The following is a 26,582-nucleotide window of genomic DNA, read 5'->3' on the forward strand; positions in this document are numbered from 1 at the left end:
TAGTCAATGGTAATATTCCTGCTGCCATTTTGAATGACATTTGTTAATCCAGCACAAATCATTTCAAAGTTGGGATGTAGCTGTTTTCAGCTAAATTCACCTTTGCATCGTGTTTCTGGTTTATTTCATATAATGTAGCACTCTCTTGTTCTCTTTCTCTTTCTCCATCTCTCTTTCTTTCCCTGTTGCTCTCTCTCCCTTCAATGTGAAGTTCCTGGATGAAACCTGGACTCGGGATGAGATACTTGGAGAGCAATTGTAGAAATGTATCAAACTGAATGCTGTGTTCTGAATATATGTTAGCAGTACCTATCAGAAAATGACAAGCATTGTAAAATCTACCCTCTGTGCCATCAGATGTTCAATATACACTATGTTTAATTTTAAAAACAATCAGCATCACAGTCAAATAATTAATTGGCACTGTGCTTTAATTTCAGAGAACAGCTTTGAGCAGAAGTGCTTGTGTAACTGAAATTCTCACTGCCAGCTTCCAATTGACATATACAGTGCTTATATTTATGATCCTGTGTAGCTCGCCCTATTGTTCAGATATTGACTGAATTTTAAACCCTTCCAGCCTCTGTTTTCATGAATGATCTAAAGTCTTTGACAACTGAAGGAGTGAATTGATTTTGAAAGCCTTTAAATTGTTCTTCTTTCCTCGTTGAGGTAATAAAATTTATTGCATACTAATGTCCTAATTAGCACAGGGGAAGATGACTTGATTTTTCAGCATTTGAATTGTTGCCTCATTATAACATTCTGGTGTACATGTCTATATTAACAATAGGCATTTCCACTGAATTACTAGCATCCTGCCCAGTTATTTTTATTGCTTGATTGCCCGCCTCAACAATTATCAGAAATAATGATCAGAATCGTTTTGGATTTACGATGGCTTTGCGTTTTCAAGGAACACTGGCTGTCTGAGAAATTATTTTATCTATAATGAATAAAGGGAAATTAAATGAATTAACAAAATTACATTCAAGCAGTACACAAAAAAAACCTGTTTAAAAAAACTAAAGCTACTTTAAGGTTTTATTTTCTAACACACAGATGGGAGACATTCCCTTTGCATCTTGCAGCCTTGTACTGCCACAGCCCTACACTGCCTGCTTTTTCTTTCCCAAGCTCCACAAATAGAAATGTCAGGACAACCCACTATTTCAGTCAGCTTTTGCCCTAATTAATTAATTTCTTCCCCACTTGACTCCATGATTTAATACTGGTTTGCTCCCTCCCAGCTCCATCAATATCACTTCAGATGTGTCTGTCACTTAGTTCCAACAGTCCCTCTATGCCACCTTTCCTTTTCCAGAATGGAGGTCCACACAGTTTTCCTCAATCAATATACTCATTCACTTGGCTAAACACATCCTTGCAATGGACAACTTCTTCAATTTACTCACTTTCCAGATAGAAGATGCAACCATGGGCATTCACATGGGCCCAAGCAATACCCACCTTTTTTTTGATATGGAGTATGTCGAACAGTCTTGATTCAGTAGAAGTTGGGAGCCCTCTAGTCCAGTATTTTGTTTGTCTTGCCTACCCCTTTCCTCACCTTCATTACAACTTCTCCCTCCCTTTCACAATTCAGACAAAGGGTCTACAACTGAAACACCAACTCAGTTTTCCTTTTTTCAGATACTCCCTCACCTAGCATTTTCTGTTTTTGCATCAACTCTCTGAAATCAGTGATTTTCAAAATTTGTTAATTTCCCTGTCTCCAGTTTTAATCACTAGCTTTGATAGTGATACCTACTGCTGGTAAGCCCTGTGCTCTGGAGTATCATGTCTATATTTGTGTCCCTTTGCCTATGTTCCCTCTAAGCTGTGCGCGTGCACACCTTTTTCAACCAGCGCACAAAGGAAATTTAATATGCACAAAAGGTTAGTTACCTAAAATAATGTAGTGATTAATAATTACACTTACTGAAGATAATCTTTTAGCTAAATGTTTCTGTTAACTAGTTAGTCGGTTTTTCAAATACCACAATGCACGTCACTAATTTACGTCACCTCACCTTTCCGGTTTGTACGGCTGCATCACGGCGGCAGCCATCTTTGGCGGACATTGTTCATATTGTAAAGTTTACAAAGATCTGTTTCAATTCCTATAGATAGTGAATCTTTTTTTTTCAAATAAAAACTTAATAAGCTATGTCGAATTCAAAAGAAGTGAAGGGCGTGAAGCGCAAAAGAACTGCAAATTTGTTTAAAGTTGAATGGCTTAACGAAATAGTAGAAACTGCTACACTAAAAGCTTATGAGGTCATGAACGTTCAGCTACCAGAAATATTTATGTATGATTCGGAAACTGGAGTTATCTGTTTGTATTGTCATGATGCGAAAGTTGCTGGAGATTTTGCTAGTGGAAAGAAGTGGGATGATATTTGGAAACTTGACTTTTTGAAGCGTCATTTGGCAAGTAAATTGCATTTGGATGGCGTACAAAAGCTCAGGCAACAGAACCTGTCATTACCCGTTACAGGAGTGCTATGCATGTTACGGTTGAGTGCAGATGAGCAACAGCAAAAACAATCAAACCCAGAGGAGATCAAAGTCTAAAATATCATGATTTTCTAACTGAAAATACTGTAATAGTTAGACAGTTTAATAGACAATAGACAGTAGGTGCAGGAGTAGGCCATTTGGCCCTTCTAGCCAGCACCGCCATTCACTGTGATCATGGCTGATCATACACAATCAGTACCCCGTTCCTGCCCTCTCCCCATATCCCTTGACCCCGCTATCTATAAGAGCTCTATCTACCTCTCTCTTGAATGCATCCAGAGACTTGGCCTCCACTGCCTTCTGGGGCAGAGCATTCCACATATCCACCACTCTCTGGGTGAAAAAGTTCTTCCGCATCTCTGTTCTAAATGGCCTACCCCTTATTCTTAAACTGTGGCCTCTAGGTCTGGACTCACCCATCAGCGGGAACATGCTTCCTGCCTCCAGTGTGTCCAATCCCTTAATAATCTTATATGTTTCAATCAGATCCCCTCTCATCCTTCTAAATTCCAGTGTATACAAGCCCAGTCACTCCAATCTTTCAATATATGACAGTCCCGCCATTCCGGGAATTAACCTTGTTAACCTACGCTACACTCCCTCAATAGCAAGAATAGATAGATAGATAGATAGATAGATAGATAGATACTTTATTCATCCCCATGGGGAAATTCAACTTTTTTTTCCCAATGTCCCATACACTTGTTGTAGCAAAACTAATTACATACAATACTTAACTCAGTAAAAAAAATATGATATGCATCTAAATCACTATCTCAAAAAGCATTAATAATAGCTTTTAAAAAGTTCTTAAGTCCTGGCGGTTGAATTGTAAAGCCTAATGGCATTGGGGAGTATTGACCTCTTCATCCTGTCTGAGGAGCATTGCATCGATAGTAACCTGTCGCTGAAACTGCTTCTCTGTCTCTGGATGGTGCTATGTAGAGGATGTTCAGAGTTTTCCATAATTGACCGTAGCCTACTCAGCGCCCTTCGCTCAGCTACCGATGTTAAACTCTCCAGTACTTTGCCCACGACAGAGCCCGCCTTCCTTACCAGCTTATTAAGACGTGAGGCGTCCCTCTTCTTAATGCTTCCTCCCCAACACGCCACCACAAAGAAGAGGAGGAAGAATGTCCTTCCTCAAATTTGGAGAACAAAACTGCACACAATACTCCAGGTGGGGTCTCACCAGGGCCCTGCACAGCTGCAGAAGGACCTCTTTACTCCTATACTCAATTCCTCTTGTTATAAAAGCCAGCACGCCATTAGCTTTCTTCACTGCCTGCTGTATCTGCATGCTTGCTTTCATTGACTGATGTACAAGAACACCTAGATCTCGTTGTACTTCCCCTTTTCCTAACTTGACTCCATTTAGAGAGTAATCTGCCTTACTGTTCTTGCTACCAAAGTGGATAACCTCACTTTAAACCTTAATGATTTCATATTTTCTGTGCAAGAAAAAATTAAATCCAAACTGATTTCAAACTTTGCTCAAATGGTGGCATTTGTACTTAAAAATGAACAGTTTTGCGACCTTGCACAGTTGATGGACATTGGGGGAAACTTTCTTGTGTCTAGTGCGAACTGTGAGCGAGGTCTTAGCCTAACGAATCAACTCAAAAACAAGCTGAGAAACTGTTTAACATATACAAATGACATTCACCTAATGAGAATCAAAAGCTTATCAATTGGATGGAAGTTCTATTAGTCTAGATAGAGTTTACAAAGAATGGGTAAATGTCAAAGACAGGAGAGAGAAAAAATAACTGAGTGACTTAAATATTGTTATTCTGTGCAGTTTTATGTCAAATATTTTGTAAACCTACATAAACTGTGCCATGTGTGAATTCAGTGCCACATACTTTAGTCACAGGAAAAAAATTTGTACAACATAAGATTTTTGCGCACATAGACTACTAAAAGTTAGAGGGAACATTGCCCTCTACCTACCTTTCCACTTAAAATGTTCCTAGAAAGCTACGACTCTGACAATTCATCAACAACAAAATGAAGTTCTCTGAAATTTGTTTCATTACATTGAAGTAACTCTGCATTTCTTATAAATTTGATCTAGCAATTTTATGTATTAAACTCAGCTTCCACCTGGAATTGAAAAGTAAATAAAGAACTTCCATTAGAGTTTTTCAGCATTTTTGATCATCTATGCCAAGATGAAGAAGTAGGATTTGCTCTCTACCTATCCTAGAAGAGCACCTTGACTTACTTTAAGTGTGTATGTAGCGAGACATCCCTGCTGGCCCTGATCAGTAACACTTTGAAAGCACTTCATGTGCAAATACATATATACAGCATTCAACTTTATTGAAATGTTCAGTGAAAATATTACAACAGGCATTCTACATAGTTTCAGTACTTAATACTATTTCATCTAAATTTTAAATAAAATTATCTTGTCAAAACTAGAAAAAATCAAAGTGGAGAACAGCATGGACTTGGTTTTATGGATTACAGACTGCTAAAATTCTGAAAAAAAATCAGTAATGATATATTCCGTTTATTCAACTGTGAATGGATTCAAAAGTTCTCTAATATAAAACCATTTCAGATTCATACAGGTCAGTATTGGAAAGTGAAACATTATCAAAAGTATGTCAGTGATAATAAACCTGATTCTGATCTGCAGTCTCGTGTCTATTATGATTTTTTTTAGTTTTACAAGAAGGCAAATTTGTTATAAAGCTGATTAATTCTTTAATTGAAGCATAGTAATAGTAAATACATAGAGAAATCTTCTATGTGTTTGCACTTATGACAACCTTGACCTTCTTTGGGTGTCAAAGTATCAGGAATTAATGTTTTAAGTTAGATTATGTCGGAAGTGCAAAAGATTTTCTCTTAGCTCATCGTTAAAGTCCAAGTTCCTAAATAGTTTAAATTTCACTTTAAGCTGCACAGTAAAACAGAACACAAACTTGCACGTGTAAATAATAGTTGATATATTTATCTGCTTGGCCTTGTGCTTATTTTAAAAGAAAAACATAGTCCAAGTTTAATTTGATTTATTTTCTATGCCCCCTGGCTTTTGTTAGAAAAATAAGCAGATGTAATATTAGCAATTGAGAGGGGCATTATAACTGAGCAAGTTTAGATGTCATTAGTGTTCGCTGGGGAATATGTTTACAGCTTATATTGTCAAATCTGCTTTCCCATGTAAAGGCAAATCGGGCTTCAGAAAAATGGTTTTAGGTAAAAACTATAATGAAATAACGTGAAGGCAAGGACAATTCAAGCTAAATTTAACAATTTTACTTCAGCGGTATCTAGTATTGAATTTTGTTTCAACACTGACACAAGATAACATTTTTGTAACAAGTGTGGTAATTCACTTCATCAGGAAAATATTTAGACTTTTGTTTTCGAAGTGATTACTACATGGGCACTGGGGGCACTGATATTTGCTGCAACAGGCTTTGATTACTCTAGTCTAAATTTGTGGAAGAGCAACATTTTACTCCAAATATCAAATCACTGACCTTTCCACTAAAGTTAACACATGGAATTTACATGGTAAATCAATGGCTATTAGAGCACCAGCAAAAGTTGTGCCAAAAATTACTACAATCAAATATAGAGTAATTGCTTAGCTAATGTGCTGGGATTGTTAACCAGAGTAAAATGAGGAGGAAATTATATTTTCAGAAATGGATTTTTGTTAAAATCTTTTCACAGACTGTGGGAGTTGCTGGTACAACTAGCACATTAATCACCATTCCAAAGACTTTGAAGTTGGTGACCTGCCTGTGGCTTTGCATTGAAGGCACTCATGATATAAATGAGCTAGAGCACTGAAGGATTATATACGCATGAATGAACAGTCAAAGTCAACTTTGTCATACTGTATGCAGAATACATGTATGGACAGGCGCAATGAAAAACTAACTTACAACAGCATCATAAGTGGTATTCACAAGAAAAACAAACTGTAGTGACACACACAAAATGCTGGAGGAACTCAGGTTGGGCAGCTTCTATGGAAATGAATAAACAGTCAACATTTCGGGCCAAGACTCTTCGTCAGGACTGGAAAAAAAATTCAGAAGGAGACGGCGAGGGGTAGGAAAGGTGTACAAGGTAAAAGCAATAGGTGAAGCCAGGTGGGTGGGGGGAGGGGGTGAAGAAAGAAGCAAGGAGGTGAGATGTGGAAAAGGTAAAGGGCTGGAGAAGAAGGAATCTGATAGGAGAGTAGACCATGGGAGAAAGGTACAGAGGAGGGGTACAAGAGGGAGGTTGTAGGGAGGTGAGGAGAAGAGATAAGAAGGGGGCCAGAGTGAGGAATTGAAGGGGGACGAGGAAAAATCAGTTGGAGAAATCAAAGTTCATACCATCAGGTTGGAGGCTACCCCAGACGGATTATGTGATGTTCCTCCTCCAACCAGAGAGTGGCCTCATAGTGGCAGTAGAGGAGTCCATGGAATGACATGTCAGAATGGGAATGGGGATTGGAATTAAAATGGTTGGTCACCGGGTAGTTCTGCTTTTTGTGGATGGAATGAGCATGCTCGACAAAATGGTCTCCCAATCTACGTTGTGTCTTACCAATGTAGAGAAGGCCAGATCAGGAGCACCAGGTACAGTAGACAACCCCCAACGGACCACAGGTGAAGTGTTGCCTCACCTGGAAGGATTGTTTTGGGGCACAGAATGGAGGCGAGGGAGGAGATTAACAAGCAAGTATAGCACTTCTTTTGCTTGCAGGAGAGCGATTAGCAGAGAGGGATGAATGGACAAGGGAGGAAGCAATCCTTGCAGAAAGTGAAAATTGGAGAAAGGGAAACACTCTTCTTTGAAGACAGATGACATCTCTGATGTCCTGGAAAGCTTCATCCTGGGAACAGATGCGGCACAGGCAACAGAACTGGGAAAAGGGAGTAGCATTATTACGGGAGACAGGGTGGGAAGAGGAATACAAGATAACAGTGGGAGTGTGTAGGTTTATAAAATATATCGGTGGACAGTTTGCCTCCAGAGATGGAGACAAAGAGACTAAGAAAAGGGTGATAAGGGTCAGAAATGCACTAAGTGAATTGAAGGGCAGGGTGGAAATTGGAGGCAAGGTTGATGAAATTGATGAGCTCAGCATTGGTGCATGAAGCAGCACCAATGCAGCACAGGAAGAGTTGAAGAGCAGCACTGGAGAAGGCTTATCCAGTCTCAGCCCAAAAAGTTGACCGTTTATTCATTGCCATAGATGCTGCCTGACCCGAGTTCCTCCAGCATTTTGTGTGTTGCTCTGGATTTCCAGCATATGCAGAATCTCACGTTTAAAAACTGTACATTTTTCCCCCACAAGAATGAATACAGGGCAAAAGAGAGTCCATTATAAACACCACTCAATCAAAGAGTTGTCCTACTAAGCAGTGATTAGAGTTGTGCAAGTTAGTTCAAGGATAGAATGGTTGAAGGGAAGTAGTTGTTCCTGAACTTGGTAGCGTGGGACTTCATGCTTCCATACCTCTTGCATGATGGTAGCTGTGAGAAGATGGCATGGCCTCATGGTGAGGATTTGTAAGGACAGAAGTTTGCCGCCTTTAGGCAGCATTTCATGCAGATACTACCAACAGCAGGGAGGGATGAGTGTTTAATATGTGGGGCTGAGCTCATTGCTCTCTGCAGCTTCTTTAATCCCTGTGCTTTTGAATTGCTGTACAAACCACAATGCAACCACTCAGGATACTTTCAATAGTACACATGTAGAAGCTAGCTAGTGTTTGATGTCATGACCATTCTCCTAAGAAAGTAAAGATGCTGGCACACCCTCCTGTGATTGCCTTTATGTGCTGGGTCTGGCACAGGTTAACACCCAGGAATTTAAAGCTGCTGACTCTCTCTCATACCAATCCAGTGTCGAGTTGGTGTGCATTCACCCCACTTCTCCTTCCTGATGGCAACAATCAATTCTTTAGGTTTACAGATGCTGTGTGAGTTGTTACAGCACCACTCAACCAGATGTCTTATCTTGCTCCTGTATGCTGATTTATCACCACCTGTGATTTGTCTACTGACTGTGAAGTCATCGGCAAATTTATGGCTGGCATTGGAGCTGTGCTTGGCCACACAGTCATGTTTATAGGGAGTAGAGCGGGGGCTGAGCATCTAGCCTTGAGGTGCACCTTTGTTGATGGTCAGTGGGAAGACGTTGTTACCGGTCCTCATTTTTTCCCCATAGTAGAGGAATTAAGGGTGATATGGAAAAGGCAGGTAGGTGGAGAGGAGTCCATGGCCAGATCAGCCATCATCTTATTGAATGGCAGAGCAGGCTTGACAGGCCAGATGGCCTACTCCTGCCCCTATCTTTTATGTTCTTAATGTTCTCACTCATAGAGTTTTGTGGTGAGAAAGTTGAGGATCCAGATGCAGAGGCCTATGTACTGAAGCTTGATAACAAATTCGGTTGGAATGTTTGTATTGAACATTAAGCTGTTATCAATGAACAAAAGCCTGTTTCATGTTGTTCAAATGGTCCAGAACAGTGAGGAATCAGAGAAATTGCATTGGCAGTTGACCTATTGCAGCAGCAGGCAAATCAAAGCAGATCCAGGTCACCTCAAGACAAAACTGTGCTCTCAAAGCACTTCACTACAATTACTGTAAGTGCTACCAGACAGTAGTCACTGAGGCAGGTCACCATGACAAAGGCTTCAAGCTACCTCGATTAGAATTGCATACCACAATGACACAAGCATCCAGGTACGCTGCTTCACTTTTGCTGATTATACACTCAGTTCCTCAGTGCCAACTTAATGCCCGTCTGAGATGAGACGTAAACTGTAGCCATGTGACGGCAGAGAACTCCCAAGGATTAATTGACTACATCTAATCAAATTGAGCTTGAAATTCATTATTGTACAAATTAATTTTTACAATATCAGAAATATTAAAATTAATAGTTTTACAAATCTGAATTGATCTACTCAATATTTTAAAATTACAAGAAATACAACTGAAAAAGGATCCAGGAGATCTGCAGCTGACTCTTCCTGCTCCTGATTTTGCAATTGTTTATTTTGACTATGGTGAGAGTGTTCAGTCCTAAAATAATACCAACGTTATTTCCAAATTCCAGGAAATGACAGTGTAGAAGTGTTTCTGTAACTTTTTTTTAAATAAAAGGACAGAAATAGAAACTGGAGTAAGCTATTCATTTCCTCCTGTAGCAATCCTATAGTTCCCTTATTTGCTGAGAATCTGGTGATCAGCCCTAATATACTCAGCCACATCTCTAGAGCCTCTTGGGTAGAAAATTGCAAACATTCTCCTCTGTCTGGGTGGAGAAATCTGTCATGCTGTACATCTTGAATGGAGATCACTTATTGAGATCGTCCCATGGTTGTGGCCACTGTAACACACTGTGTCGAAAGAGCTGGTCATTGAATTCAGGAAGTGAGAAGGTGAGGTGGGAAAAAGAGTGCACATGCTCATGTTTACAACAGTGCTGAAGTTAGAGGATTGAGTGCTTCTGGTTCCCAGAAGTGAACATCACCAATAGCGTGTCCTGGTCCAAACATAGAGATGCCAAGGCCAAGAATGCTCAGCAGAACCTCCATTTTGCCAGGAGACTAAAGAAATTTGGACCTCACCAATTTTTTTTTTCAATTGATGCACTACAGAAAACATCCTATCTGGATGCATTATAGTTTGATATGGCAACTGCTCTGCTCATGACCACACAAAAACTGTACAGCGTTGTGTCCGCGTTATAGAAACTAGCCTCGCTTTCATGGACTGTCTAATTGGTAAATTGGTTTACTACTATCAGATATATTGAGGTACAGTCTTGCATGCCATTCATACAGATGAATTCACTGCAACAGCACAGTAAGATCATACACAAGGGAAAACAATAACAGAATGCAGAATAAGTGTTAGCCACAAAAATACAGTGCAGGTAAATAATAAATTCCAATGTCATGAGGTAGATTATGGGGTCAATTGTTTATGGTACTAGGGAACTATTGAAAAGTGTTATATCAATAAAATAGGAACCGTCCTTGAGCTTCGTGACATCTGCTTTTAGGCTTTTGCATCTTCTGCTCAGTGGGAATGGAGAGAAGAGCAAATGTCCTGGTTGGGTGGGTCTTTGATTATGCTGGATGCTTTACTGAGTGAGCAGGAAATACAGTCAGGTCCAGTCACAGGCAGAACAGTTAGCATACCAAGCCTTGATGCACCCAGACGGAATGCTGCATTGAATAGAAATTGGGAAAGGTCAAAACAGGCATGCCAAATTTCTTCAGCCTCTTGAAGAAGTTGTGGTACTGAGGTTCTTTCTTGGTGATGCCTTCAATATGATTGGACTAGGACGGGCTGCTGGTGATGTTCACTCTCAAGAACTTGAAGCTCTTTATCTCAGTGCCGTTGATCTAGACAGCAGCATATACACCACTCCACTTCCTGAAGTCAATGACCAGCTCATTTGTTTCAATGACATTGAGTGAAAGATCGGGGTTATGTCACTAGGCTCTCTATCACTTATCCATACTCAGGCTCATCACTATTTGAGATATGGCCCACTAAGTTGGTATCACCTGCCAATATGTAGATGGAGGAGAATCTGGCCACACTGTCACGTATGTATAGGCAGCAGAGTAGGAGGCAGGGGATGCAGCCTTGTGGGGCACCATAGTTGAGGATAATCATGTTTGAGGTTCTGCTGCCTATGCTTACTGATTACGGTCTGTGGTCAGAAAGTTGAGGATCCCATTGCAAAGAAGATGTTGAGTCCCTGGTCTAGGAGTTTGGAGACAAGTTTGCTTGGAATTATAGCATTGACGGCCAAGCTGTAGTCAATAAACCCGAGTCAACATAGGAGACTTTACTGTCCAGATGCTCCAAGTATGAGTGTAGATCAGGGAATTGTCATCTGCCATAGACCTGTTTCTGCAATCGGCAAATTGAAGTAGGTCGAGGTTGTCTGAGAGGGTGGACTCAGTGTGTTCCATGATCAGTCTCTCGAAGCACTTCATAGTGGCTGTCAGAGCCACTGGACAGTAGTCATTAAGGCAAGTTGCCTTGCTTTTCTTGGGTATTGGTATGATAGTTGTCTTCTAAAAGCAGGTGGGAACTTCAGATTGAAGTATGATAGGTTAAAATAGTCAGGAAATGCCCCCTCAGCTGATCTGCACAGGGTCCAAGAGTACAACCAGGGACACCATCAGGGCCAGATGCTTTCCATAAGGTTCACTCCCCATAAGGCTGATCACACATCCCCAGCAGTGACTGGGGGCCAAAGTGTGTCAGAAGCTGCCAAGATGTGATGTTCCAATCTCCAACTTTCACAAAGTTGCCCTCTGAAGCTTTAAATGTAGCTCAGTAGACCAATAAAGCTTTCATGAAATTACAAGCTCTGGTTTGTTCAAAGGTTTGTTTTTAAGTAAATAAATTAATTACCTAAAATTAATACAAATAATGGTGAATGAGAATTCAGTGTACCAGCATTTCACTGAACTTGAAAGTGAATGTATTATACTGATGAAGGTTGATATCAAGTCAATTACGACAGATGGGTTTCACAACATTTTTGGTTTTAGTTCCCCTAAAACTCTGATGATGATGGTCAAGACTACGTACCTTTCAAGCTTGCGCCACTGTTCAAAGTATTTTAGTTTAAGTCATCAGTTTTTTTCTGGCTTGAGATCGTATTACTTGTCCATTGGCAGACGCTGATGATGAAAATGTGAGTGATGTAATGTGGAGGAATTCATCAGTAACTCGCATCTGTTAAACACATTTGATGATATTAAAAAATTGAGGACGGCTGTTCTTATGTTCTGAAAAGTTTAATTAGAGTCGTACACTGCTTTGGAGAACAATTGGGAACCTGCCAATATGGAATTGGATGACCAAATTATCAGCAAGCCCAAGGTTGGCGTGCATTGTCTTGAAGTTTATGCTTAGTTCCACACACACAATTTCTAAACTCTCCCACAAGCCCAGACAGCAGCAGCCAATAGGAACAAGACTGCTCTAAGAAAAAAAATTAGAAAGCAGAAAAAATGCTGGAAAAGTTTAGCAAGTCAGTTAGTATTTGTGGAAAAGAAATAGCATTTCATGTCCATGACCCTTTGTCACAACACTGACTGCTTCACTTTCTGAAGATGCATCTAAAACCTGCTGGGGTTTCCAGCATTTTCTATTTTTAGTTTCATTAACTGAATGTTCAGTCACTGATGTTAGACCCTTGTGCATCATAATTCCACAGTAGTTTTGTTAAAGACCTAGAATAACCTGCCAATCTGCTTTGATTAAGGAACAGCTATTAAATCACCAAGAGATTCTGGGTGTGCACAGCATCATTTATTTTCTTCAATAAATAGCCATTTGTCTTCCCTCAGGAAATTTAAAGTTTAATAACCTGGACCCATTTCAGTTATTGCCCACCACATATTGTCTTTTCTTTTATCACCACCGAGAGCAAGTTTATTTTCTATCATTCAGAACCCTATCTCGCGGTCAAGCTGTCCTTGATTAGCCTCAAATCTTAACTAAAATTCAAAACAATCCTTTCACTGTGAATAAACATTTTAAAATAGTGGACCCCACCCCCCATAAGTGTGTACATACACACACTTGACCAAGCTCTCAAATTCTTTGCAGTCTCAAACCAATATACAAATTTGTTCCATTCACATCAGGCATTAGTTCACGAACTAATGTTAAAAAACCTTCACAATGATGTGTATCTTTTGCAATTAAAGGTCCCAGCATAAGGTTCTTCAATGGATGTTTATGTAGAGCAACTTTAACCGCCAAGAACATTCTCCCACCTTTCTATCCAGTCTGCCTTTAAACGAGATACTTCTGTCAAACTGCATCCCACTGCTTACTTGATGCACCCACCATTTGAACAATCACAGCTTCTGCGCTTCCCCATAAAATATCCACTCATGCTAAAGCAATACGGTCTATCATCGAAGACCCTGAGACCATTGTGGGCCAATCTAGACTTTGAAAAGTTGCGGTAGTGCTCTGACAGAGTATGACTTCCTCCCCACTCTCTTCCAAAGAATAGAAAGTCATCATCGCATTTGCCAAATCACACCTTGAAATTTACCCCAGTCCACTGCTACTTTCCTTGTTCCATTGCTCTCATCTCCTTAAAAATCATAGTCATAGAACACTGAAACCCAGAAGCAGGCCCTTTGGCCCATGTAGTCTGTGCTGAACTATTAATCTGCCTGCTAGGCCCATCAATCTGCACCCAGACCTTAGCCCTCAATATCCCTCCCATCCATGTACCTATGCAATTATCTCTTAAATGTTGAAATCGACCCTGCATCCACCATTTCCGCAAGCAGCTCGTTCCACACTCCCACCACCCTCTGAGTGAAGAGGCTCCCCCTCATGTTACCCTTTAACATTTCTTCTCCAACCTTAACTTGTGACCTCTGGTGATAGTCTCACTCAACCTTAGTGGGGGGGGGGGGGGAATCTGCATGCATTTACCCTATCTGTACCCCTCATAATTTATCAAATCCCAACCAGTTCAACCTTTCCCTACAATTCAGATCTTCAAGGGCCAGGAACTTCCTTGTAAATTTTCTGTGCACTCCTTCAACCTTATTGACATCTTTCTTGTAGATAGGTGATGAAAACTAGGCACAATTCTCCAAATTGTGCCTCAACATCAACATTTTATGCAATTTCAACATAACATACCAACTCCTGTCATCAGTATATTGATTTATGAGGGCCAATATGCCAAAAGCTTTCTTTACAATCCTATCTACTTGTGATGCCACTTTCAATGAAATATGGACCTGTATTTCCAGATCCCTTTGTTCTACTGCATTCCTTGGTGCCCTAGGACTTACTGTGCAAGAACAACCCTGGTTGGTCCTGCCAAAGTACAACCCTGCACACTTGTCAGCATTAAATTCCATCTGCCATTTTTCAGCCAATTTTTTCAGCTGGTCCAGAATCCTGCTGCAAGCTTTGATGGCCTTCCCAGGTGTCCACTACGTCCCCAATCCTGGCGTCATCCGCAAATCTGCTGATCCAGTTTACCACATTATCATCCAGATCATTGATACAGATTACAAACAACAATGCATCGATCCCTGCAGCACACCACCACTCACAGGCCTCCAGTCAGAGAGACAACCACCTACACCACTCTGTGGCTTCTCCCACAAAGCTAATGTCCAATCAAATTTACTATCTCATCTTGAATGCCAAGCAATTGAACCTTCTTGACCAACATCCCATGCAGGACCTTGTCAAATGCCTTACCTTCAACATCCACTGTCTTGCCTTCACCATCTTTCCTGATAACTTCCTCAAAAAGCTACTAGATTGGTTAGACATGACTTACCATGCACAAAGCCATTTGACTATCCCTAATCAGACCCTATCTATCCAAATACTTGCATACATATCTGGTTGCTTAGTAAAACTTACAATAACTTTGCCACTACTGATGTCAGGCTCACTGGCCTACATTTTACTGGCTTATTCTTGTTCCGCCATCCTCCAATCCTCTGGCATCACATTGTGGCTGTCTGTTTTTAAAATCTCTGCTAGGGCTCCTGCAGTTTCTGCACTAGCCTCCCACAGGGTCTGAGGGATCACATTGTCAGACTCTGGGGATTTATTCACCCCAATTTGCCTCAAAACAGGAAACACCACCTCCTCTGTAATCTTGAAACTTAATGGAATCGTTATCACTAGATGCAAAGTTCTGTCACCTGCCCTGTCTCATTCCCCAATGTGAGATCTAGTATCAGATTCTCTCGAGTTGGGACTTGTATGTACTGATTAAAGAAACTTTTCTGAACACATTTGACAAACTCTTTCCAACTCAGCCCTTTTACAATTTGGGATACTGTCGTGGTTTCTCGTGCCCCACAAACGACCAGGAGATGCAGAAGATACTTCAAGAAGTATTAAAATTTGCAAATCAAAGCTGAGACAGTCATTGAGCTAGTCGCTGATTGCCCACCGATCCTTGTACATAGCATTTTTAATAGCAATCTCCTGGTTTAGTTGCATTAGCATATCCAATCGGTCTACAGTTGCGTATCACAAGTACATCCGCCACTATTGTTTCTACCCATTGACTTAATCCTGTTCTAATCTACATCTCTTAGCTACCTCTCCTTAACACACCATTGTCTTCTACATTCTTAAGATTTCATTCTCCTACTAAATTGGATACATACATAGCAAATAGCAAGTTCAAAGCTGACTACATAGTTTTGGTTACACAGCAAACAATGCAACTTTTACACTCCAATAATACCCAGTCCATAAGTGGAAAGATAAAATCACCTACTATCACAACCTTATGTTTCTTGCAACTGTCTACAATCTCTTTACAAAATTGCTCCTCCAAATCCTGCGTACTGGTGGGTGGTCTATAACACAATTCCATTAACGTGGTCATACCTTTCTTATTCCCTGTTCTGGCCATGGGGTTTCACAATCTCCCCATTCTTTGCTGAATGAGCTAGGCTGTAACATTTTCCCTGACTAGTAATGCCACCCCTCCCCCCCCCCCTTTAATCCCTCTTTCTCTATCATGTCTAAATAACAGAACCCCGGAACATTGCTAGTCCTGCCCCTCCTACAGCCAAGTCTCATTAATGGCTACGTGCTGATCCATGCCCTTCTGAGCCACAGAGTGAGACACAGTGCCAGAGACCTGACCACTGTGGTTTTCCTCTGCTAGGTCATCCCCCCCTCCCCCCAAAACAGCATCAAACAGGTATACCTGTTGCAAGTCAAATGGCCACATTGCCTGCACACCCCCTTTCTCCTGCCTGATGGTCACCCAATTACCTGTGTCCCACATCTAGGGTGTAACTAGGTCCCAGTATGTCCTGTCCATCAACTCCAAATGATCCGCACCTAACTCTTTAACAGTCTGTTAGAAGCTGCCGCTGGATGCATTTCCTGCAAGTTATGTTGTCTGGGATTCTGGAGGTCTCCCTGCCTTCCCACCTCCTGCGAGAGGAATATTTCTGTATCCTGTCTGGCATCCCCACTGCTTTACGTGTGCCATAAGAAAGAAATAAAGAGTAAAGAATGAAATATCTATGTATAGCATACACCTCTCCTAAGCCTAGATAAGCGAAAATCACATCTCCCCACACTAACACTGGTCCACTCACACAATGGCAACTCCACTTAAACCCAACCTCTTTTTATTGGTCCTTGCTAAATATCAAATGATGCACAATCCAATGTCTCCTTGTGAACTGTGGCACCTAGAAAGTACCGGTTGCCTCCACTCGCTTATCTTAAACTCTCCCTTTAAGCAATCTGGTGTCTCCTTGTGACTGTGGCACGCATAAGTGCAAACTGCCCCTGCTTGCTTCAATGATTCATTGATTTTGGATCATTAAATTCCCTCTGCACTGAGCAGCCATGTCAAATCCACTGCATGGAAATCCTTGTTCTGTAACAATATTACTATCAACTTTACTAAAGCTGGATGTGTGTGAATACCTGCAGCATCTGGTGACCCTGTGAGCTCCGTTTCTGAGGCCAACATCAGAACATCTTTCAAGAGAGTGAATCCCCACAAGGCATCAGCCCTGATGGTGTACCTGGTAGGGTTCTGACACCTTCAATCTCACACTGCTACAGTCAGAGTTTCCCACCTGCTTCAAAAGGGTGACCGTCATACCACTGCCCTATACGAGCAGGGTGAGCTGCTTCAATGACTTTCGCCCAGTGGCACTCACATCTACTGTGATGAAGTGCTTTGAGAGGTTGGTCATTGCTAGAATCAACTTCTGACTAAGCAACAACCTGAACCCACTGCAATTTGCCCATCCCCACAATAGGTCTACAGCGGATATAATCTGTCTCTCCACTCAGGCTTTGATCACCTGGACAATAGTAATACCTATGTCAGGTTGCTGTTTATTGACTATAGTTCAGCATTCAACACAATCATACCCTCAGTTCTAATCAACAAGCTCCAAAACCTGGGCCTCTGTACCTCCCTCTGCAACTGGATCCTTGACTTCCTAACAGGGAAACCACAGTCAGTGCAGATCGGAAATAACATCCCCTCCTTTTGACAGCCAACACTGGTACGCCTCAGGGATGCATGCTTAGCCTACTGCTCTGCTCTCTCTATATCCATGATTGTGTGGCTAAGCACAGCTCACACAGCATCTGAAAATATGCAGATGACACAACTATTGGCAGAATTTCAGATGGTGACGAGAAGGTGTGGGAGTGAGAAAGATCAGCTAGTTGAGTGGTGTTGCAGCAACAACCTTGCACTCAATGGCAGTAAGACCAAGGAACGAACTGATTGTGGACTTCAGAAAAGGGAAGGTGAGGGAAGACATACACCTCATCAAGGGATCAGAAGTGGAAAGAGTGCACAGTTTTAAGTTCCTGGTTATCAAATTCTGAGGATCTACCCTGGGCCCAATTACAAATAAGGCACAACAGCAGCTATATTTCATTAAAAGTTTGAGGAGAATTGGCATGATACCAAAGATACTCTCAAATTTCTGCAGATGTACCATTCTAAGTGTTTCCATCATCATCTGGTACAGAGGGGCCACTGCACAGGATTAGAAAAGACTGCAGGAAATTGTAAACTCAGCCAGCTTTATCATGGGCACTAGGCTCCCCAGCATCCAGGACACCTTCAAAAGGTAATGCCTCAAATAAAAAAAGGCAGCATCCATCATTAAGGACCCCATTACCAGGACCTACCCTCTTCTCACTGCTACCATCAAGGAGGGAATAGGGGGTACAGGTGCAGGAAGACACACACTCAATGTTTCAGAAACAGCTTCTTCCCCTTTGCCAACAAATTTACAAATGAGCAATGAACCCATGAATACAACCTCATTATTTTTCCAGTCTCTTCTTGCACTACTTATTTAACTAAATTTTCTTTTTAAAATATGAACTTCTGATTGTAATTTATAGTCTATATTATTATGTATTGCATTGCACTTCTGCTGCAAAACAACAATTTTATCATAGCCAGTGATGTTAATCCTGATATGACAATGTTGATTCATTACAGCTCCCTGAAAAAGCCACTTAATTGAGGTTGAAAAGCAAGCGCTGCCTTTGCCACTGACATCCACAAAGCACGAAAAGAAAAAGCCTCTGTCCCTATTAGTTCCCAGAAAATTTCAGATAATCATCTTCCATCCCCAGTACAAACTTGAGACCAGACCTCTAATTACAATTCACATCTAACCACCATTCGGTAGTTCTGACAAGATATTCTGGTTTCTGATTTTTCAACCATTTTCTGCACTTTACACCACTTTCCCGTGGCCCCTGCCATCAATTTAGTGAAGCATGCCTTCCTTTGCATTATCCCATCACTAAGACAACAGCATACTTCCCTCGGGGCCCACTTTTAATATCACCTCTTTCACCAAACCTTTGATCATGTACTAATCTACCTTAGTACATCTTCTCCCCCAAGATGTGTACATATAAAAATAAACATCATTTCTGGCCATCTGGTTTCATTGCTGGTAGTGCCGATTCCAGAATGCACCATATAATGAAATGACAACATTTAATAGTTATTAATCTTATGCACTAATTTGCAAATCCGCTGAGAACTACTTTAAACCCAAAATGAGATTATGAAACAAGTGAAAGCAAACATGCAGATCCCTTTTAGTATTTGGGTACTTTATCCAGTACACAGCTTGAATTTCTTATTACTTTTCTCAGAAGTGACAGCAACTCAATTTATCCATGCTGGTTCTGGTGCTTTCCTTTGCTGCTCCATGCTGGTTCCCAAGAACGGAACCAATTCAGCATTAAAATAACTAAGTGACAATCAAGATGGTGCTGGTGAACCACGGTGACGGTCTGAGGGCTGCGGAAAATACTTCTAGCTGCATCTTTCAAATTACTCTCACTAAGTAATTTCACTTTAAACAATGTACTTTTAAAACAATTTAATGATCTACAGATTTCATGATCTTCTGTGGGACTCAGCAGAAGCAGCGCCTTTAAATGGACAGAAGTTCATTGCCATGGCCGGAAGCAAGGCAGGAGGAGAGGGGAGGACTCCAACCTAGGCTGAAACGCAGAGGGAAGAGGCACCCTCTACCCAGCATCTTGTTAGCAAATGTGCAGTCGCTGGAGAACAAAATTGAGGAACTGAGGGCAAGATTGCTGTATCAGAGAGAAATGAGGGATTGTTGTATTCTATGTCTCAGGGCATGCCAGGTACAGCAGTCAGACCACAAGGCTTCTCAACTTACTGGATGGATCAAATTGCTGATTCGGAAAAAGGCAAAAGGTGGAGGTGCGTTTTTCATGATGAACTCTGGTGCTCCGATCTGACAGTTTTGTCAAAGTCATGTTTCCTCCCCACCCCCCCCCCCCCAACCTTGAATACCCAATGATCAAATGCCATCCGCCCATTTCACCTAGGGGTTTCTCCTCCATGATCCCGACTGCAGGTTGCACACCACCAGCAGCAGACTATAATCAAGCGCTCGAGATATTGCACGATCCCATCTCCAAACAAGAAGCAGTTCATCCCAGTGTATTTCAAATCATAGTCAGGGACTTCAACCTGGCTTGTTTGAAGAAAACCCTGCCCAGTTACTATTAGCATATAATGTGTAGCACCAGAGGCCTAACACACGAGATCACTGTTTTACCAGGATAAGGGATGCCCACCATACCGTGCCCAGACTGCATTTCAGGAAATCTGATCACTTAGCTGTTTTTCTCCTACCTGCACACAGGCAGAGGCTAAAGAGCAAAGCTCCAAAGATTGGGATATCAAAGAGGTGGTCGCAGGAGGCAGAGGAGTGGCTATGTGATAGCTTTGAGTTGGTGGACTGGGCCCGGTTCAAGGACTCATTTGTGGATCTGAATGAATACGCTATGGTTATCATGGACTTGATTAAAATAATTGTAGACAAGTGCGTCACCATAAAAATCATTCAGTCTTCCTCAGTCAGAAGCCCTGGATGAACCATGAGATCCATAATCTGCTATGGGTCAGACCGGATACATTCTAGTCCAGTCTGGTGACCAAGGAAGTTACAAGAGGTTCATGTACGATCTCTGGAAAGCCATCTCACAGGTTAAGGTGGCAATTCCAGACTAAACTGGAATCAACAAAGGATACTCTACAGTTGTGCCAGGGCTTGAATACCATCAGCTCTTATGAAGTTAAATCAGGTGACATAGGCGACAGCAGGGCTTTGCTTCCAGATGAGCTCAATGCCTTCTATGCCCACTTTGACTGTCAAAACATGAAAAACCATCACAAACTCCCACAGCCCCCGATGATCCTGTGATTTCGGTCTCCGACACCGATGTGCGAATAGCCTTCAGGAGGACGAGCCAACAAAAAGCATCCAGCCCAGACATGGTACCTAGCCAGATACTAAAGACCTGTGCTGATCAACTGGCTGGACCATTCACTGATAAATTCTCACTATGGTAGCCAGAGGCACCCACCTGCTTTAATTTTACCAGTGCCTAAGAAGAACGTGGTGACCTGCCTCAGTGACTATCATCCTGTAGTAGTTATATACACAGAGATGAAGCGCTTTGAGAAATTGATGATGAAACATCAACCATTGCTTGAGAAGCAACTTGGATCCGCTCCAATTTGCCTACCGGAGCAACAGGTCCACAGCTGATGTCACCACATTGGCTCTTCACTCAACACTGGAACATATGGACAGCAAAGGCACATACCTCAGGATGCTCTTTATCGACATCATCTCAGCATTCAATACCACCATCCCTTCAAAACTAATCAGTAAGCTCCAAGGCCTGGGCCTCAATACCTCCTTGTGCAATTGGATCCTCAGTTTCCTCACTTGCAGGACCCCAGTCAATTCAGATTGGCAAGGACATCTCCTTCAAGATCTCTATCAACACAGTTGCACCACAAGTCTTTGTGCTCATCCACCTGCACTAGTCAGTTTACACCTATGACTCTGTGGCTAAGCACAGCTCCAGTGCCATATTGAAGGTTAATGACATCACCGTCAAAGGAGGTGATGAATCAGCATATAGGAGGGAGACTGAAAATCTGGCTGAGTGGCGCCAGAGTAACAACATATTACTCAATATCAGCAAGACCAAGGAGCTGGCTATTGACTTAGGAGAGGGAAACCAGAGGTCCGTGAGCCAATCCTCATTGAAGAATGAGAGGTGGAGAGGGTCAGCAAAATCCTCGGTGTTATTATCGCAGAGACACAGCACACAAGTGCAATTACGAAGAAAGAATGGCAGCACATCTTCCTTAGGAGTTTGCAAAAATTCTGCATGACATCTAAAACTTTGACAAACTTGTATAGATGTGTAGTGAATAGTATATTGACTGGCTGTATCACAGACTGGTATGGAAACATACTGTCCGTGAATGGAAAATCCTGCAAAAAGCAGTGGATACAGCTCAGTCCATCACAGGAAAAGCCCTATCCACACTGAGCGCATCCACACAACGTGCCATTCTCTGAAAGCAACATCGATCATCAGAGACCCCCCCACCTCCCAGGGCATGCTCTCCTCTCACTGCTGCCATCAGGAAGGTGGTACAGGAACCTTAGGACTCACACCATCAGGTTCAGGAACAGTTATTACAATCAGGCTCTTGAAATAATTTCCCTATCCCTGAAATATTCCCACAACCTATAGTCTCACTTTTAAAGACTCTTCATCTCATGTTCTCCATTTATTGCTCATTTGTTTATAATTATTACTTTTTTGTATTTATAGTTTATTGTGCTTTGCCCACTGGTTGAACACTCAAGTTGATGCAGTTATTCTTTGATTCTGTTATGGTTATTATTTTATCGATTTATTGAGTAGATCCGTAACAATGATATCAATGTTGTATATTGTGACATATACACTTTAATAATAAATTTACTTTGAACTTTAAAAGGCAAATCTTTTGGATTTGTCCTTTCTACAACTTTGAGGGGTGGGGTGTTGGAGGAGGAGGGAAGGAGAGCAGAATCTCATGTCTTCTTTGTTGTTTCCAATGACAACAAAACAGATTCCCCTCCCCTGCTCCCAACAAGAAACTCAATTACAATAACCTCCAAGTCAAAAAGCACCAGAAATTCAACTGAACAGTCCAAACAGTATTTATGCTAATGAAGAATTTTGGACATCAAATTTCTCTCCATATAACACCCCTTTAGATGACAGCTGAAAAAAATTAATTCTCATTGTTCTGAAGTGCACCTGTTGCTGGACACTCAGAACAAGACTTTTTTTGACAGCAGCGGTTTGATTTTAAGGGAATCTCCAAAAGCAAATCCATGTCAAGTGCTGGGACTTTCACTTACATAGGTTTTTTTTAAACTCAATATCTTGCTTGTTTTTTAAAATAATGAACCATTCACCTCCTAAACTACAATTCCCCTTCGCAAAAACTGAAGCTTCACTCCCAGACGTACTTACTATTTTCCTGAGTGCATCTGCAGCGGTAGAATTGGAATGCAAGGGGACCATTCAATGACGTTGATGCCACAGACACTAAATGAAAATTAAACCTCAGGCTCATGACCAAATCATTCTGTTCTGCGCAAAGTGGTAAAATTTCTGTGTCAGCATGTGTTTTATTGTAAGATAAAGTTTTGTATTTTGAATTATTTACTCTTTCAACCCTTTCATCTCCAGACATGTGTTTTGTTTAATTTATAGCAATGAAGCTATTGAAGTTTCTTCCAATAAAACATCTGGAAAACTAAAGATATGGTCTTCAATTCCTGCTACAGACAGTACTCCTGGCAACAATTACGGATGAAAAGGCTGTTTACAAACTCAGTATACATTTTAGCTAGGGATAATTATTAGAGCACATATCCTCTCCATCACCAGGATCTTTTGCATGACCTGTTTCATCTTCTTCCTCAATCAATTTTTGGCGGCTGGGGGGGGGGGGGGGGGGGATCGCTTCCATGCCTTTTATCTTTGACTAGGTATTTCCATACTTTGCTAAGCAGCCTCCATAAACTCATCCAAAACTCTTGCTTGTTTGAGTTCTGTGCACTCAAAACCCCTGTGCTCTGGTTATGGTAATTCAAGCAAAGATCCTCACCACCCAGCCTCTGCCATCTTCTTCCGGCTCCCATTGAGCAGGAGGTACAGAAACCACATCAGCACGCTCAAGAACAGTTCCATCCCTTCAATCATTTGGTTCTTGAACCAACTGGCATAACCCTTAATTTGGCAATAGCGACCACGTTACACTAAAATGGGTTTAATTTTTTGCTCTAGCTGTGTTTTTTGTAAAAAGTGTCTAATTTATATTTTTTTGTGAATGCTACAAGTTTTTCGTTGCACCTGTGCATAGGATTATGAACTTAACAATGCTCTGATATTTTGAAATGTTGGTTGTTTTTTTGAAATCCCTACAAGATCGTGATAATCGCAGTCACAGTAATCTCCTCCGATCTGGAAACGCATTTTTGCTGCCCTAATGTGACCATGGCTGCTGTGTATGTCTTTAGCTATCAAGACGTTCAGTTGTGTAACTCCCACCCCGAAACTCCCCTCCCTCCTTCCGTCCTAATTTCTTTAAATGTCGTATTAATCTTTGATAACGAGCGCTTTAGGACGATTTACTACAAGGGCACTAAACATAAATTAAGGTTGCTCGTAGTCAGTCGTAAAGCCTCGTAGCGTCCAACTCCTCTCCGGTAGTTTCCAATGGATATAGAGAATCGCGAATGAACGACGGATGTGCTTTGAAAACCATTGCATAAAATATAATTCAACAATGCGAGCTCACCATTGGACACGCTTAAAGTCGATGTAATGTCAATTTCAAGAGGTTGTGTCGTCTTCGAGTTGCAGGAAGCAACACAATGGGACCAACCCATGTGCAAATCAGATGTTCGAGCTTAATTGCCACTTCTTCAAAATAAGTGCCTCCCACTTGTATTGCTGTTATTCCTCTGCACGACTGAAGGAAATGTTTCAATGCAAAGGTAAACACGACTTTGAAGTAATCTCAACAAACTCACCCGGCTTGTCACAGACTGAGGCACATGACTCATTGGTACAGACATCCAAACATCTCGCCTGATCAATTTTACAGAAGTCCTAGTAAGGTGGAGCTACTATTAGAGCCGTACACGTTGCCGACCATCCGCAATCTCTCTGGAACTCCTCGCTCGCGTTGTGGGCTGTCAATCAGCCGCGCTGTATGTCGTAGTCAAATTCAACGCAAGCAAGCTACACATCGCGGAGGAAGCGAGCCTCTGGCAGCAACCGCAGCCCGTGCCGTCCGGAGCCTTTTCCAGCAGCACCCGCTGACTGGGTCCGCTCACGGCCTCGAACAGGAATTCAGAGTCCTCCTGGGAAAGAAGGATCGGCGAAAGAACCGCATTGGTGTAGAGCGAGCACGATTACTTACCTATTTATGTTTGGTCACGCCCCTGGACGGTTCCATTTTGAGCCTTGGAGGACCAGCAGGGAAAAAAAATCGAGAGAAAGAAAGAGAGCTCTTAGATAATAGAAAAGCACTGAACATGTAGTGAGAGGTGAAGGAGGATGAAGTGGGCAAGATCAGCGGTTAAAGTGATGTCAGATTAAAAACCTAAATCAGGTATACAAGAATGCTCTTAAAGGCTTTTGCATAGTGTTGCGCATATTTCGAATAGCAATATTTGGGCGTATGTTTGCATTGAACGAAGGTTGCAGCAAGCTGGCTTTGCTCCGATTGCATACGAGTCTCCAGCCTTGGCTCGCTTTTGTTTGTGCTTTTTTGTCGTGCACTGCCGTCAGATCGCAGCCCCCGCCTTGTTTTTGTTGGTGCTTCCTTATATTTTTATTTCCTTATTTCCTCCCCCCTCCCACCCCCACCCCCCTTTTCAGTGGTTGCTCGGGCTACGCGGCGACTTTGTACGTCGGTTATTTTTTTGTATTGATCGGGATTATTGCATGGTCAATGTTGGGACGGTTTGCTTTTCTTTAAGATCGTGCCTAGGCCTGAATTGTAACTGTACATTTCTGTCTGCATTGCAAAGGATACAAAGGCTCTCGGCCTTGTACTGTTTGATGTACAGTAATTACAGATGAGCAAGAGTGACGAATTTTAGTGACCCAACAAAGCTTTAGCGCACTGTTTGGCTCTTTATTTATATATTTATTTTAGGAAGGGTGGACATGCTCTTCCGCCTGCAATTGTATCCATTAAAATAATATTTTAGAACTCTTGCATCGTTAGCTCTTTGTAGTTAAAATGCCAGTTCTGGCTGATAGTGTGCGATACAATTTCGTTGCACAGGCTTTCTACGGCCTTTGGGTTTTCACTGCTGATGTTTGGATTCTGTCGGTTTCAGAAACTTTTAAGAGTCCAGATAGAAACCGGAATCTTATCTTTCCATTGGCAGTTTTAGCTTGGACTTTTTATTGCTACGTAGCAAGCAAGCACAAGTTTGTATTCTTCACTCAGGCTCAACTTCTGCAAAAGTACTTTCTCCTCTAAAAATATACTAGATTGTAAATATTAACCTTTACTTCAAAAGTAAATTTTAAAATAGCTGTGATATATTAAAAATATTCCTTTTTTTTTAAGCCAACAGTTTAATGGTACAAAATTAATGTCCAAAAGAATACTGTCCTCCCAGGTGAGAAGATGATTACAAAGGTTGATTAGCTTCAATTCTGCTTTTGAACAATTAAAATAGCATTAAAAGTAGGCATGCATTATCCAAGTACCAGAGGAAGCTCCGTTCGATATTATCATTTATAAATGTTGTCATTTTTTTTCCATTTTCTGGAAAACCTCAATATTTCTCATTTGCTCTGCTCAGGTGTGAACTGATCTTTTCTCCAAAGTCCAACATGTGTCTGGTTTTTCTTAGTTCAGGGAAAGTGGAAGCTAGAGGAATGACTTATTATTTAACAAGAATGAGGGGGTGAGAAGGGGGAACATTGATCAGATAGATGTTATGTATGTTAAAAATTAATAATTTGATAGCAATTTAAGATAAATTCTCAAGTTTTTAACTTGTGGCAAATGTTGGGTCTGGATTTGTGCAATATTGTTTGGACTATTGACCTCTTGCAGTGGGACGAGATTGTTTTTGAAGTTACAG

At 41.4% G+C, this 26,582-nt stretch overlaps 1 protein-coding gene and 1 long non-coding RNA gene across 4 annotated transcripts in view; one reads left to right on the forward strand and one right to left on the reverse strand.

Annotated features, from left to right (window-relative positions):
- Positions 1-26,582, forward strand: part of rnf44 (ring finger protein 44) — a 158,712-nt gene that overhangs the window by 48,807 nt on the left and 83,323 nt on the right. Inside the window, exon 1 of one of the 3 annotated variants that reach the window (XM_073067604.1) lies at positions 24,937-25,087. The exons of the other annotated variants lie outside the window; for them this stretch is intronic. The gene's annotated coding sequence lies outside the window, so the exon portion shown is untranslated. Of the gene's footprint in view, positions 1-24,936; positions 25,088-26,582 lie in introns of those variants that run through there. 3 annotated transcript variants of the gene reach the window in all.
- Positions 4,832-24,550, reverse strand: LOC140739369 (uncharacterized). The gene is made up of 2 exons (XR_012101613.1): positions 24,269-24,550; positions 4,832-12,261 (listed from the first exon to the last, which is right to left on the reverse strand). It is a non-coding gene; the product is annotated as an uncharacterized lncRNA (long non-coding RNA).

Source organism: Hemitrygon akajei, chromosome 15 (genome assembly GCF_048418815.1).
Source record: "Hemitrygon akajei chromosome 15, sHemAka1.3, whole genome shotgun sequence".
NCBI lineage: Eukaryota > Metazoa > Chordata > Chondrichthyes > Myliobatiformes > Dasyatidae > Hemitrygon > Hemitrygon akajei.